Source organism: Equus asinus, chromosome 3 (assembly GCF_041296235.1).
Source record: "Equus asinus isolate D_3611 breed Donkey chromosome 3, EquAss-T2T_v2, whole genome shotgun sequence".
Classification (NCBI taxonomy): Eukaryota; Metazoa; Chordata; class Mammalia; order Perissodactyla; family Equidae; genus Equus; species Equus asinus.
In genome coordinates this window covers 133,676,854-133,692,959 of record NC_091792.1, presented here as the reverse complement: position 1 = coordinate 133,692,959, position 16,106 = coordinate 133,676,854, and positions in this window count along the sequence as shown.

The following is a 16,106-nucleotide window of genomic DNA, read 5'->3' as shown; positions in this document are numbered from 1 at the left end:
TTGAGATTGAGATTATTTCACGTTCAGCGGACATTTCGTGAGGACGTGTGATCTGTTACACTATTAGTACTGTTGCTAATATAATTGTATGCTTCTGAAACATTTTAAACAAGGGAATATATTAGCTTCCTAAGCTGCTATAACAAATTGCCATGAATTAGGTGCCGTAAAACAAGAGTAACATACTCTCACAGTTCTGGAGATTAGAAATCTGAAATCAAGTTATCATCAGGACCATACTCCCTCTGGAGACTCTAGGAAAATACCTTTCCTTACATCCTCCTAACGTCTGGTGGCTGCTTGCAATCCTTGGCATTCCTTGGCTTGTAGCTCAATTTTTCCCTCAGCCTTCACATGATTATCTTTCCTCCGTATGTCTGTGTCTCTAAAACTCCCCCTCCTTCTAGGGATAACAGTCATTGGATTTATGGCCCACCCTAGTACATTATGACCTTGTCTTAACTTTATGATGTCTGCAAACACCCTAATTCCAAATAAGGTCACATTCATAGATTCTGGGTGGACGTGAAGTTTGAAGAGACACTATTGAACCCAGTACAGGGAGTAATAATTTGGTAATATTTGAGTTTCAAAAAGATTGCTCTGGCTGCAAAGTGGACCACCTTTCTGTTTCTGAAATATTCTGCTTCTCTAACTTGATGTGGGCCTACAAATTAGATCACTAAATAAATTAGATTACCATGTAGTTAATAAGTCCTATGAAAAATGCAAACGTCTTTATCAGCACCCATACAGTGTTTATATTAGAGAATATATCTACGCCTTTTGTATCTTAGGCTACTTTATAACTATTCATCTTTTCAGGTTTTACCGACTTTCTGGTTAGGTGAAGCTGTCCGTGTGTTTTCATGTGTTCATTACACTAGTTTTCATTCATTCAAAAATGCTGATTTTCCAGGCACTATTGTAGGCCATGGAGATGTAGCAGTAAATAAGAAAAACAACAAAAATAAGAAAATAAGGTTTTTGCTCATATGGAGCTTAAATTCTAATGAGAAAGTGAGAAAGTTAGACATTAGCAAATAGAGATAAAATATAGATAAATAAAATAATGATGGGCAATGCCAGTGCTACGAAGGATAATAAAGGAGGACAAGAAGGTGGAGAATTTCAGAATCTTTCAGTTTAGATCAGGTGGTCAGGAAAGATTTCTCTGAGGAAGTGACATTTGGCAGAGATGTGAGTGATTTGAGAGTTGAAAACCACTAATGACCCCACGATTTCCTCAGGATAAAATCAAGATGTCATTTGTTGGACAGGCCCTCTGAGATCTGCTCATTGATTAATTCCCCAGCTTCATCTCTCTCACTGGTTAACATAGTTAAGAGATTTTTAAAAAGCATTTTTACTAGGATTAACAAATTTTCCATCAGTAAATCTCAGAATATGACTTACGTTTATAGAGTTAAAGCAGTTTAACTTTAAAGTTTAAAGCATAGACATGTACACATATTTTATTTAATGTTTTCATATTGTTAAAACTTCTCACAAATTTCAAATAGTCTATAAGCACCAGCAACTTCTAGGCCTGATATTTAAACCCTACCTTTTGTGCAAAAATAATTATTTTGTCTTTTTACACATTTAATTTATGAATCTCTGTATTTAGTTATTCTCAATCAAATTTATTTAACCTATTAGATTAAATTAGAATTAATATTTTGAAATTCTATACCTTTTTGTTTTTTTCTCATGTCTCATTACACAATTATAAGCCATGATTAGTATTTTAACTTTTACAAATCCCAAAACAGAGTGGCAATCCTTCTGCATTTGATGGTGCAAATGATATACAGATAACAATGGAGGAACAATGAAAATCCATCTATATATTCCAAAAGGAAACTGAATCTCCATAATAGCAATTAGGAAAAAGAACGTAATGTGTCCTCTTAAACAGGGGTCTTAAAATCAATTAAATTAAAATGTTTCTGGAGAATTAAGTCAATTCTAATCACCTCTTAGACACACATGTTCTCAATTATTTGAGAAAAAACTCAACAAGGTCAGAACTGTACTTAATCCGAACAAGTACTCTGCTGACAAAGCAAATGCAAGGCAGGAAATATCAAACGTCTTTGGTAGCACGGTCTTCAATTACAGAAGTACGTGACAGTAATGGGGCAAACTACTAGCAGGGTGATGGCTTTTAACAACCACTTTAGCATTAATCCAAGATTGAAACAAATATGGAGCCATGAGCACAGGCCAAACAAAATGTAATTAATACGAGGCCTCTTTAAGAGTCAGTTTGAAAAGTCGCAGGTGCAATGAGTATTAAAAGATTGAACTATAATATGTGTTCCATGGTTGGTAAATAGTATATAATAGTAACTGTAATAACTGTTAAAATTATTTAATAATATTCGTTCTAGTATGTATGACCTATCTAACACACAGAACCTGTTCTACAAGTCTAGTTTGGAAATTGGAGCATAGATTTTGGAGTGTATGTGTGTTGGGGGGGAGTGCTGCAGATATTTTAATTATTTCAGATGTACAGAGTTGCTTCTCAGTTGAAAAGTTCTTGAATGAGGTGACAACTGGCTCAGTATATGCCCACATGCCTCCCTCTAGTTCTCTCCTGACTTCCTCACCTGGTCTATGTGCTGTTCACCCTCGCTACAAGCATGCAACCAGTACCCAGATTAGAAGATCCCTACTGTTGGTGGAGGAAAAAGGATATGAAGAGAGGAGTGAAAGCATGGAGGGCAGTGACTTCAATGTCCATAGACTGCCAGCAAAAACTCAGTCACTAATGGTTGTCACATAATGAAGTCTTTGAAGGGATCAATCATTATCCTACTATGGTACAGTGATAGCTGGATCACACCAAAGGGTCACACCACAACTTCTATGTCTCAATAGATGATTGGAAATTATTATAATAAATTGATTTGTGTCAACTTATGTCACATGTTAAACACTTTTTAAATATATGGTTTAAATGATTTCAATAACAAAAGATGTTATTTATACATTGATTCACATTTATATTACAGTACTGATTATTAAATATTCTGAATATTGTCCATGTACCTAAATTTGAGTGTTTACAAAAGGCATTTCTGACTTACATCTAGGTCTGTTAACAATTTCTAAAAGCATAGAGAAAAGTAAAATGGCTTGAAATATGTCCCAATTACTCTGTGTAAATTTGACAATTCTTATAATAATCTGGAAATAGCCAGGTTATGAGTAAATTGGTATTCTTTGACTATATAATGAGTTTCTACATAACTAGTTTCTAGTTTACTCCATAACAGATTATAATAACTTATTAATAACATTTTTCTTTATGAAATAAGTATGAGCATCAGTATGTTTACTGATGTCAATTGAACTCATAAGGATACTGTTCTCAGGACAGAGCACATAATCAACAGATCTTAATTTCTTTAAATGCAAGCAAAGAATGAAAGTGATTTGTCACTAGCTTTGGCTTTGTTTGCTCTTTTGTTTTTATACTGTATCTTTTTGTTCTCTCATTTCTGGTATATATAATAGATTTCAAAACTGAAAGAGACAGGAAAATAAATTGGTAGAGCTATAAGCAAGTATGGATGGTCTATTATCTAGAGAGTTTTAGAATGGGATGTTACTTGCATTTATCTCTCCATTTTTGTCTTGACCTCAAAGTTTCATATTGGTGTGGGCTCAAGGGAGAGGTCAAATCTTGATTGAATACCTTCTGAAATAGGTTGGTCTAGGATAATCCATTGTTCAAGGATTCCTAGAAAACTTACTCTTGTCTGATACAAAGTCTTGTTCTCTTTTTTATAGTCATAGTCAGGGTACCACATTTTATCTCCCAGCAGGTGTAGGTTGACTTTTCTGGACTGATTCTTCACTCCATAAGTGTTGTGTCTTGCCACATTTATCCCAAGCCCAGGATAGGTTATTTGGCCCATGCTCACATAAGACTTTACTCCTTTTTTCTGGAGTGCTTATATTGTTTAGCACAATTATTTGTTGCAAGTCTGACCCTCCCAACCAAGTCAGTGTTTGCTATGTGAAATTCTCTGTACTAAGCATTTTATATGTATGACTTCATTTAATCTCATATAATTTTAACAGATGAGGAAACAGGAGAAGAGAAGTTAAGCTACTAGCCCAAGGTCACAGAACTAAGTGGTGGGCTCGAGCTGGCTTTTCTAGAGCCCACAATGTTAGTCTCCATGCTACACCGGCTCTGGTCCTGAACAGTCAGTTTCAAGAGGCAGGGCCCATCTGTTCTTGCTTGTACTATATCCCAGTGTATAGCACAGCATGTACTTTTAACACGCGGTCAGTAAACAGTTGTTGGAATGAGTTAATGGATGGTTTTTTCACTCTTTTCTGGGATAAAGACAACTGTTCATTAAACATTTTGAGCTCCTAGGGAAAATCATGTTGGGCAGCCTAGGAAAGCAATTAAGAGTACAAGATTCACAGGTACGATATCAGGGATTGTATCTCCCTCCTACCAGCCACTAGTCATGCGATCTTGTGCAGTTTGCCTATCTCTGTCTAAATGTCTCATATGTAACCTGGGTATGATGACTTAAGTAGAACTTGCGACCTGGGGTTGTAGAGGGAATAAGAATGCATAATGTCTCATGCAGAGTTTGTTCCTAATTGATAAATATTATTGCTAATATTGCTAACATTATTCATGATTTGTTGCAGTAAGATGCTTCGATAAAATATTTCCTTAGATAATGCTTAGAACTATCTTAAGTTTTAGAAACAGACAGAACTGTCTTTGGTACCATAGTAAAGTAGAATTTTCTACAAAAAGACGCACAATTTGTTTGTGGGTATTTAATGCAATCCTTTATCTATTTAATCCACACATATTTATTAAGCAGTAATTATAATTATTGGCATTTCGATTGTTACTGAGATACCAGAGAGAGAAAAATATTCCTCCTTGATCATATAGTCTAACAAGAAGAATTGCAAACATTCATTATAAAATCAGAAACATAGGACATAGGAAGTATAGGACATTGTGGTAAATGATTTTTTAGATGAATAAAAGTATATGTGAAAAGTTACTGAAATAATAGTGTACCTGTATTCATTTCCAGAATCTAGCATAGAAAAAAGAGGAATAACAATTCAAAATAAAGGTCTAGAAGAAGGCAGTGCCTGATCATTCAGATTTGTAACTCATGTAAGCATTCTCGACATTTGTTTCAAGTTGTCTGCGACACCATGAAAGGATGCCAAGTCAGGGAGGAAACTGACACACTCACAACTTCACACTTGCCCTGGATTCAATCTTTAGTTAGGTTAATCCCATTAACAGCAGGAAACAAATAAGCCTGAGCTCAATAAATTGAAAATGAAGTACAGTCATGTTTCTCTGACTTGTCCATTGTCATTTTCTTCAAAGGTGTACTTTGAATAAAATACACACTTTCAAACACTCTATGAATATGACTGTTTTCTACACATTCCAAATCTCTTGTGATATTTCGTGCACCAATAAGTGGACCTCAGCCACTTCCTATGTCCCAAGTGCTCGACATTTCGGTCCCCAATTCCTCAGGTGAGCTCACCATCCCAAATTCTTATGGCTGCCTTATGGATCAAGTTTTCCTTTGTTTTCTGACCCCTACTCAATTCAGTGTGCAGTGCTTCAGTGGCTATAAACTTCCTTTTGAAATCTCCCACTACAAATGCAGTTGTTTCCTGGATTTGTTACTCAGAGCAATTCTGCCCTGCTCCAAAATCTCCTTTAAAAACTTGCATATTCACAGCCATCATTGCACTTAGCAAAGAAAGAGCCCTTTTGTTCCCGGTACTGACTCCTTAGAAACTAACTAAAGTCGTAAATTTATGACACACAACACAGATCTGATTTTATCATTCGTTCAGCCAAAATGGCTGTGTTGTATGTATTGTAAATTAAAAGTTTATCTATTGCCTTATTAGTAGAGGGCCCTTATTTTGTCATACTAATTGGAGTATTATATTTATATTAGCTTTATATTTTAGTTTGAAAATAGTCAAAGGGAATTTTTTTCCCTTTTGTAAACTCTTGGAACACCTTGCCATACATAAATATTTTGTGAGAAGGAGTATATTTAAGCTACTGTATTAGAAGTGCTCAAAAGTAGCTGCAGAAATTGAGCACAGACAGCTAGACAGCCCCTGCCCGGGAACAGCCCTTGGCTACAATGGACTAATTAGTCTGACTGATGACATGCTTCTAAATGGTTTGTTTTGGATCTATCTTATGGATTACAGATTCTTGTTAAAACATTTCGAATAAAACTTGTTTTCCTTAAGTTTCAAGAGGTGTTTCCTTGCATTAATAATAACCTTAGAGTATAAAGAAGTGCAAGTTTTATCTAGGGAGTCATGAAAAGGAATACATAGAATTAACTATAAAGCAGATGCCCCATTAATCCAAAAAACTATCATTCCGGATACCCAGAGACATGCAGACAATTATCTTACAAACATCAAATTTCTACATCTCCTCAGTCTACAGTAATGGCAGAAATGAGACATGATTTCCCAGAGGAAGCCCAGAGCTCAGGTAAAGTATAATCATGAACATTTTTATTTTTATCATTAACTGTAATATAGAGAGGATCCAAAACAGTGGTAAATGATTCTGAGAGATCTTTCCTTTTGGAAAACAAACATGCTTATTTTACTTTCACCATTAAACAAACAAACAAAACTAAAACTTTTTAAAAGCCATTTGCCCTTAGCTAACATTGAATTCTGTTTCATTGACCTCCAATCTTTGAAATGGTATACCATATTCAAATTCTGATTTTTCCTTTCTCCATCTTCCCACTCACCCCTCAGCTCATTACTACTGAAATTCAAATTACTACTGAAATTGCAAAATTCAATAATTTGTTTTTTTATGTTATTGATCTCTCTGGGAATTTTAGTATTGATTCACTTCTCTCCTTGAAATTCTCTATTCCCCTGTGATGAAACTTTCTTCTGATCATTCTCTTCTGTCTCTAGCTTCTCTTTCTCATTATTCTTTGAATTTTTTTTTGCATGACATTTAAATGATTCTATGAAAATCAGTCCTTGGCCAATTGTTTTCAGCCTACAGTCTCCCAAAGTAAATGTCTCAACTGTGACGTGTGTTTATCCCTAGATCCTCTTTCTTTGCCTAAATATAGAACTTGACACCCAGTTCTATATGTAACAGCATCCATACCCTTTAGGGAACTTCAGCCTATTCCCAAAGTAAATTACCCCCATTGTATTCACTCCAGTCCATTTTCCATCAAGCCATAAGAATTATTTTGTAAGATGCAAATCACTTGTTCAAAATTCTTTAGAATTTCATACTTCTTAGGAAAGATTTCGAACTCACGACCTTTGCATATACAAAATCCAGACTCCTTTTACTAGTTCGGCATAATTTTCTTTATACATAATAAACTGTTTAATTAGATCATATGAAATGTTTTCCTAATTATGTAATACTGCTATTCAATATTGAATTGAGCACCAACTGTTTGCCAAACACCTTCTCTGGGCACTGGGTCCACAAAGAGAGCAAGATATATGTTCTTCCTTTTGGGGACTCTTAATCTACTGGAATGAAGATGCCAAATAAAAATAATTATAGTAAAGAGTGATACCATTATATTCATAGAGAGATGTGCATATAATTAAGAGGATAACTTAATTCAGACTTGCCTGTGTCATAGAAGGCTCCCAAGAAGAGAAAATGCATATCTTGAGTCTTAAAGAATTCAAAATTTTTAGGTGAAAAATAAAGTAAAAATGAGATCCTTAAAGACAAGGATCATTTTAAAAATATTTTCTACCTACCTACCTACCTACCTATCTAGCTGTATATGTTGCTCTCAAACTTTTATCTCCAGCCTAAAGCTTTCCCTGAGCTATGATTTTTGTTTTGGCCACTTTCTCTGTCCAATATCCATCTAATATTCACCTTAATGTCTGGTATTTGGCATTAATCTCTAAAACCAATGGTCTCTAGTTGTTCCTATGTCCTCCTTACACCATTCTTCCTGTTGCTTGGGCCAAAAATCTTGAAATCATATGTATTCCTCTTTTTCTCTTATACCTACATCTAATCTACTTGCTCTTTCCTCCATTTGGAAAGTATTTCCTCTATTTTGTAGCTCACTGCCTCATCTTTTTCAGATTTTTTGCTCAAATGTCTTTTGTTTTCTAATTTGAAGCTTACCCTAATTATTCTATTTCAAGCTGCCAACATTCTCCCAGCCATCTTTATTTTCCATTCTTGCCTTATTTGCCTTTGCAGTACTGATCAGCATCTGACATATGATAGATAATAAACATACAATTAGGTGTATATATATATGTCTTCTCCCACTAAAATGTCCACTCTGAGAATAAAAGTTTTTGTCTGTTTGGTTCAGTGCAATTATAAGTAGTACTTAGGAAGTTCCTGGCCCATATTAGGTGTTTAATAAATCTTTGGTAATTCAGACAATAAATAATTTCATTATCAGATCATTTATGACTTTTAAAAGGCAGTACTATTGAAAATTTGAAAAGTTAAATGAACTGTACAAAAATATTTTGCTACAATTCTAAAATAAGTAACTAAACCTAAAACAGTCCATGCATTGGTAGGAGTCTTTTGGATCTTGCACTTCTTTCACTGGAATAAATGATAAATGGCCTTTATCACCATGTATCAATGCTCTTTATGATTTTTTAAACAGGCACTATGCTAAACGTTTTATATATATCATCACATTTAGTTCTTGCAACCAAAGTGTGAGATAAGATGGATCATTTGACTCAATTAAGGATTAGAGAGCTAAAAAATGTGGCTCAACTGGCAGACAGTGAAGATGTGATTTCAGGCAACCTAACCCCAGAGTACATGTTTAAGCTACTCTCCCTTACATAGTCTGGATGGAAAAGGATAGTTGTAATAAATAGAAATTTATTTTCCCCCTAAAATTAAATATTTTTGTATTTTTGTATTAATATTTTGTATTAAATATTTGTATTCTTCAAAGTCCCAATTCTGTAGAAAATATCTGGATAACTAGATTTTTTTTAACATAAGTAGATTTATTCTGGTATCAGGGAAAATGAATATGAGTCTAATATAATAAAATTCTGTATATTTTATATACGTATTCGTGTATATTCAATAAAAATGTATAGTCACATTCTCTTTGTTTTATTTGATTGTATTGAATAGAGATTTGCTGTTTAACTGCTAAAAGATACATGATTTATTTTCTTTCGAGTAAACTAGTTTCCTCCATTCAGTTTGCCTCAGTAATTTGTCCCAGTTCTTTGCTACCGCATCTCTTATGAATCAAAGATGCCGCTAGTCATGGTCGACCTCTAGTTTTAAGTTAAAGAAAGAGGTTTTATTGGATTGAATTTGAAAATTGCTCTATAAAAATATTCAACATCTCTTTTTCCCTTTGTCTTTGTAATTCACCTTCGGAAAACACTTTGATAATTCTGATAGTAAAGGTCTATTTATTTCTAACTTTGTTTCAAAGACCTGAACTGATCCTCTCCTCTGGCCCAGATTTAATTAAATACAGGTATAATTTCTAATTTTCCATCAAACTGGTTTAGCAATGTGTATATTCCTCTGGGGTAGTTCACCTTCTTTCTCGGCTTTTTTTTTGTTGTTCTGTTTGACAACTTGTGTCAAAAATTGATTCTGATTCCAAACAGATGGAATTTTCTCCTTTATACAGTGTCCTTAACTACCATAGACCTACCATAGACAAGACACAGTTAACTCTCCCTTCTGGTGATTCTTATCTTAGACATTTCATACAGCAAAGTTCCCTCCTGAGAAAATTATGTTCAGTCACTCTAACCTGTAAGTGAAAGGATTTGGCTTCAAATGTGCTGGGAATTTTTTCCTTTTTGTGAACAGCAGATTATTCTCCTTTGTACTAAATTAATATCTGAGGGAAATGAGTGTCAGAAATTTGGCCCACACGATATTCCATTTCCTTGTCAGTGTCTACCAGGTCTTTTTGGCAGAAACAAAAAGGAATAGCAAGCCACTTTGAATCAAATGTGCTATATTAACCAAAGGGAAACACCAACACATTAATTTTGCTCCTAAACTGTTAAATTATAGCCATGACAAATATAAATTTAAAACACTGCTTTATAACAGCGTCTTCATAGGGCCAGTGCTTTACCAAAATGTTACACAGCTCATGTTTGTAATTAAGCTGCCATACTTGCATTGAGTTACTCCAAATTATTTTCCATTTATAAGCAATACAAATTTATGAGTTACTTCTATTGAGTTTTCCAATAGAAGAAACTACAATATGTTCAGGCAGATGGTCAAGCATATTTCTGAAGGCAGACTAAGACAGAGTTTTGAATCTCTCAAATTTTCTAATGTTTTCTTTCAGCAATGTGTATTTGCATCCAACACGTACTGTGGTGGGAGGGTAGGTTCATCATCTCCTTGTGGCCCAACTCCATTTTTCTGAGTGAAGGACAAATATTGGGAGAAAGGGGAATTTTCTTTCACTTCACCAGATCTTACTGTTAGTTCAGTGTAAAATATCTTTTGAGATTTCTAATCCATTGAAAAAGGAGTTGTCTTTTCAAGGTAATTCAGAAGGATTCAGCAAACCTTGAAACATCCAGTGCAGGCAGCTATCAACAGTGTGACGTCAACTCATGGACTTAACATAAATTCTGAACATAATTACTGAATCATTGCTCACTTGAATGGAAAAAGACAGACTTCCTGAACTGGCTCATCTTCTATTAACTCTTTATCAGTTAGCTTTTGAGAATAAAAACACTGCAAAACTTAGTACCTTAAAACAATAAACATTTGTTTAGATCACAATTCCAAGAGTTGGAAATTTGAACTCTGCTCATCTGTTTGGTGCTTCTGGTTTCAGTTCGATTCACTCATTTGTGTGCAGTCAGTCACCAGTTCAGGTCGGGGTGCATTCATCTGGGATGCCTAATCTAGAATGACCTCTCTCCTCCTTCTGGACTCTCATCCAGCTCACTGGGTTGTTTACCTAGCAAATGGATCCTCCAGCATAAAAGAGTAAGCTCCAAGGCGGCAAACACTCTTCAGGCTTCAGATTACATCATATTTGCTAATGTCCCATGGGCCAAAGCAAGTTGTATAGCAAAATCATAGGAGAATAGAGCCATGTGAGCATTTTCACAATCTGTCAATGACTCCCTGACTATGTCAAGGCATTGTAATTGGCTAGGCTGACTGAATTCTAACTTTGCTGTTTTCCATAAGGAAGTTTTATCAGTTCCTTCAAAGATAATCCTATGACTAACAATAGTCCTCCAAATCCTGTAGACATCCTTTTCTAATACCCTTTTTGACATGCCCCTTGGTTATCCTGAGGTGCATTCTCTCTTGATGAAGTAAGCCAATACATTTTATTTTATGACTTATGGTGTGTTCCTGGTGGTCTTGATCAGTGGTCTTTATTAGCATACGGTGAGCCTCCATCAAGTGTTAGACTGTGTGCTAGATGAGAGGATACAAACGTACATAAGGAATGGTCTCTATCCTTCAGAATTTGACAATCTATTTGGCAAGACTGTCCTAATATTTAAATTCTAGATACTACGTCATGGATGAGATGCTTATGTGATATGGAAATATATGTTTTTATAAGAGTTATTATTTAGCCCATAGCAAGAGAAGTTTTAGTAGGAGAGCTGATCCCTTCACATGAAGGAAGAATCCAACAAATGAAATGGGATCAAGGAGCTTTTTACTTTAAAAGTGTATGTGTGTGTGTGTGTGTGTGTGTGTGTGTGTATAGGCTACCTCTTCCTCCTGTTAGTATAATTTTACCAAAGAATTCACAAAGACTTTTCCAATTTTAGTGGATCCTCTCCCAATATCATTACTAGATCCACACAATGCAGTTTAAAATCTCTCAAAGCAGTAAACAATAAGAAGACAATCACGTATTTCAAGCCTAAGAGTTTCCATCATTTTACATCAAGAAATGGCATCTTAAAACACAGTAGAGAACCTAATGTTTTAAATATCATATTTATTTGCAGAATGTCTGGTTTTTTGATATAGTCCCTCTAAACTTAATGCATGGAGATACTCAATAAAGCTAAATGACACCTGACAAGACGCCATGAGAAGATACACACACTAAATTCTATTCTCCAATACTAAATACCTCTTCCTTTAAAAATATCTTAACTTCACTCATTTTTCCATTCCTTTCCAGATCTCAGAAGAAGAGACAATATTCTTTTATTCTAAAATAAAGTTTTCCTTCTCTATTCTCCCCTTCTTCCCTTTGAACTCCCTTGGGTCATGATCCATCAATTAGCCCCATTTATTTCTTTGTATCTTTAGTCTCACCTTGCCTGTGGGCCCTTTTCTTCTTATAAAAAAAATTCTAGGTGTGGATAGCTTTAAGAACTCTTCCCTTGACCTTGACATCCTTTCAAGCTATCATTTTATATTTCTTCCTCCTGTGTTTAAAAAGTCGGTTCTAGCAAGAGCAAGCTTCACAAAAATCCTTCTTTCTATCACGATGTCTCTAAATCTACTGCTTAAACATTTAATACCCCTATTTCATTAAAAATGGCTCTTTAAGACATAAAGTCTTTGAGAGGCTTGTTCATTTGGCCTCAGTTCTCAGAAATCACATACTGTTGTGCATTCTTCATGGTTCTTTTTTCTGAGAATGGAGAAAGTAGGGGTTGTGGGTGATGGTGATATTGATAACTAGTTCATCGCCGTCTCCTGCAGGAGGGGACAGCTTGTATTATCTTCTCAGGTGATTCTGATAGTACTCTCCTCTATAGACATTTGGTTGATTTTACGGGACATACTAATTTGATTCTTATGACACTTTGAATAGTCATTCAAGTGTGTTTTCCCTAAATTAGTCTTTTATTGAGGAAGTGTTCACACTTAACACTACTTTGTTTTTCCAGTGCCTTCCCCAGGGTCCTAACTTTATAAGGTGGCTTATAATATCAATATCTTTGGTGGCTATTGATGATAATAATAGCCAATAATCTCAACATCTTGGTGTCTGGAAAGTTGTTTATAGCACAGTGTGTGGTGGGGAGATAGGCACAGGGGTGGGAAGATGGAATTTGGTAATAATTTTAATACTTGGTTTAGCATTTCCTTTCCTTGTATCTTTTTAGTTTTGTTCAGGAGGGAGATGAACAGGAAAATGTTATATTTTAGCTCATTCCTTCCATTTCTCCATTTTCCTCTAAGTAACTGAGTTATTTGTGGACCACCAATGTGATACTTCTACTGAAGTCTTGCAAAAGCAAATTAGAGACACAAAGGAAGGCAGCCTGAAGAATCTGGGAAAGTGCTCCTTGCTCTTGAACTTCTCAGTTACTCTGAAGTAGCCAACAAATGCTTATCCTTCCTATTAATTGTTTTCAGCTCCAGCATAGTCAAAGTTTATATGATTTGAATAGGAATGGTTCTTTTTAATGGAAGAATCACGTTATGAGAAAAAATTAATCAAGATCATATTGTAAATGCAAGATTTTAGTACCATTGGTTCCATACTTTAGGACATGTTCTTAAGTCCTTGGGAAGATTCAGCTGACAATCTGGTTTCTATTTCAAAGCGGCCTCAACAAATTCCTAGGGGGAAAATTCCGTGACTTGCTTTGATTTGTTCTTAAAATCAAAATGAGCATGAAAGAAGACGGATCAGTTCCTATAAAGAAGAGTGTAAATTAATGAATAATTGTAATAATGCGGTTTAGATTCAATGCGGAGGCAATACCTGATAGTAGTTCTTGATTAAAAAGACTTGTTTCACATTATTAAAACACTTTACATTCAGATACTATTTGAAATTAATGATATTTCCTAATCAGGAAAAAATTGCAAAGTAAATATATATTCATATAAATAAATATTAACATTTGATTTGTCAAACGTTGAAAATAAATGCTGTCGTAAGTGTTAAAGTAATAGGTGTATTAAAAAAAATACAGCCCATTCAGCATAAAGTGTGAAACTATGCATGTGTGGCAGCATAGCTCGAGGGTAAATCTGACCTGTTACTAGAAATAGCTGGTTTGAAAGCTAATACCAGAGCTTGGTAATGCTCTTTCCTCAAAGCATAATGCAGATTTACCATGCTTTTCCTCTGGGGTAGATGAAATGCTGACATAACAATTCATTGCGAAAATCAGTATGTTCAAATCCAAAAGGACAAACTACTTCAGAAACACTGTCTCTCTTTAAAGGCAATTTTCAGGGCTGTTGTTACTCTGGAACTTCATCCAAGTTATTTCCTCCTTTAAGAAAGCACTATAAATAAATCTATCCCGTGACCTTCATTTTCATCCCCTCCAACACGTATAGCTTGTAATTAAGAGAAAAATATCTCCTTTCTTACTTAAAACTGTATATGTGTATACTCTATCTACCTTATACTTCCTAATCCACTGTCTAAAGTTGCTTTGCATATGACCTGTTTTTGGAAAACAGAAAGAAAAAGTCCATTTGTCTCTGTGTCCCTTGGAGAAAGTGAGATTATTTCAAAAGCTCACACACCTGCACGCACACACATGCACATGCAAAGTACTCTAAAATTATTCCCTCTGACGTTGTCCCAGGCTAGGCCAGCTTTCCATCTCCCTATACTAAAGCTTCTATTTCTTGTCTTGTCTTCACCAGCAGTTTAATTACTATCTTGAACTCTCTAAACCTAGTATTTTATAGTCTTATCAAAATCTTATCCAATAGAGTTATTTTTGTACAAACATGTCGCAAGGTGATGCTCCTGTTTAGAAATATTAACTAATGTAGTTGCAGTTTTTTACTCTTTAACCTACCATCCAAAAGCCTCATTTTTTCCTATGTATCTCCCAGAAGGCAGTATTGCCTGGTTTTGGAGAACTCAAGGTCTGGAGCCTGCCAATTTACACCAAAGCACAACTCTGACACTTACTTCTCTGGGCAAATTATTCTACAGTCTTGAGACTCAATTTCTTCATCTCTAAAATAGGGGTAATAATTGCATTTTTCTTGAAGAATTGTTATAATAATTAAATGAGTTAATTATATACATAGAAAATGTTATTTATGTGTGTAATCCTATTCTTATACACTATATAAATTCAGATCATACTAGACTATTCGCTTTTAATTTTATTTTACAGTCATGTGTCACTTAACTATGGGGATACGTTCCGAGAAATGCACCGTTAGGAGATTTCATTGTTGTGTAAACATCATAGAGTGCACTTACACAAACCGAGATAGTATAGCCTACTACACACCTAGGCTATATTGTTTAGCCAATTCTCCGAGGCTACAAACCTGTACAGCATGTTACTATACTGAGTATGGTCGGCAATTGTCACATGATGGTAAGTATTTGTATCTAAACACATCTAAACATTTAAAAGGTATTGTAAAACTACAGTGTAAAAGATAGAAAATGGTACACCTGTATAGGGTACTCACCATGAATGGAGTTTGCTGGACTAGAAGTTGCTCTGGCTGGGTCAGTGAGTGAGTGGTGAGAGAGTGTGAAGGCCTAGGACATTACTGTCACTACTGCAGACTTTCTGAACGCTGTACTCTTAGGCTACACTAAACTTCTAAAAAATATTTTTCTTTCTTCAATAATAAATTAACTTTAGCTAACTGCAACTTTTTTACTTTATAAACTTTTTAATTTTTTAAAACTTCTTGACTCTTGTAATAACAGCTTAAAACACAGACATTGTACAGCTGTATAAAAATATTTTTTCTTTATATCCTTATTTTTGCTTTTTAAACTTTTTTGTTAAAAACTAAGACACAAACACACACGTTAGCCTAGGCCTACGCAGTGATCATCAATATCACTGTCTTCCACTTCCGCATCTTGTCCCACCGCAAGGTCTTAAGGGGCAATAACATGCATTAAGCTGTCATCTCCTGTGATAACAATGCCTTCCAGCAAATGCCTCCTGAAATACCTGCCTAGGGCTCTTCTTGAGGAGATATCACTCTTTTCAGAAATAAGTCCATGCTGGTTTGCTTCTTTTTTCATCATAGTTTTTCTTGTAAGCAGATAATGCATCATGAACATTCCTCTTTATCAACGAAAATCTTTCAG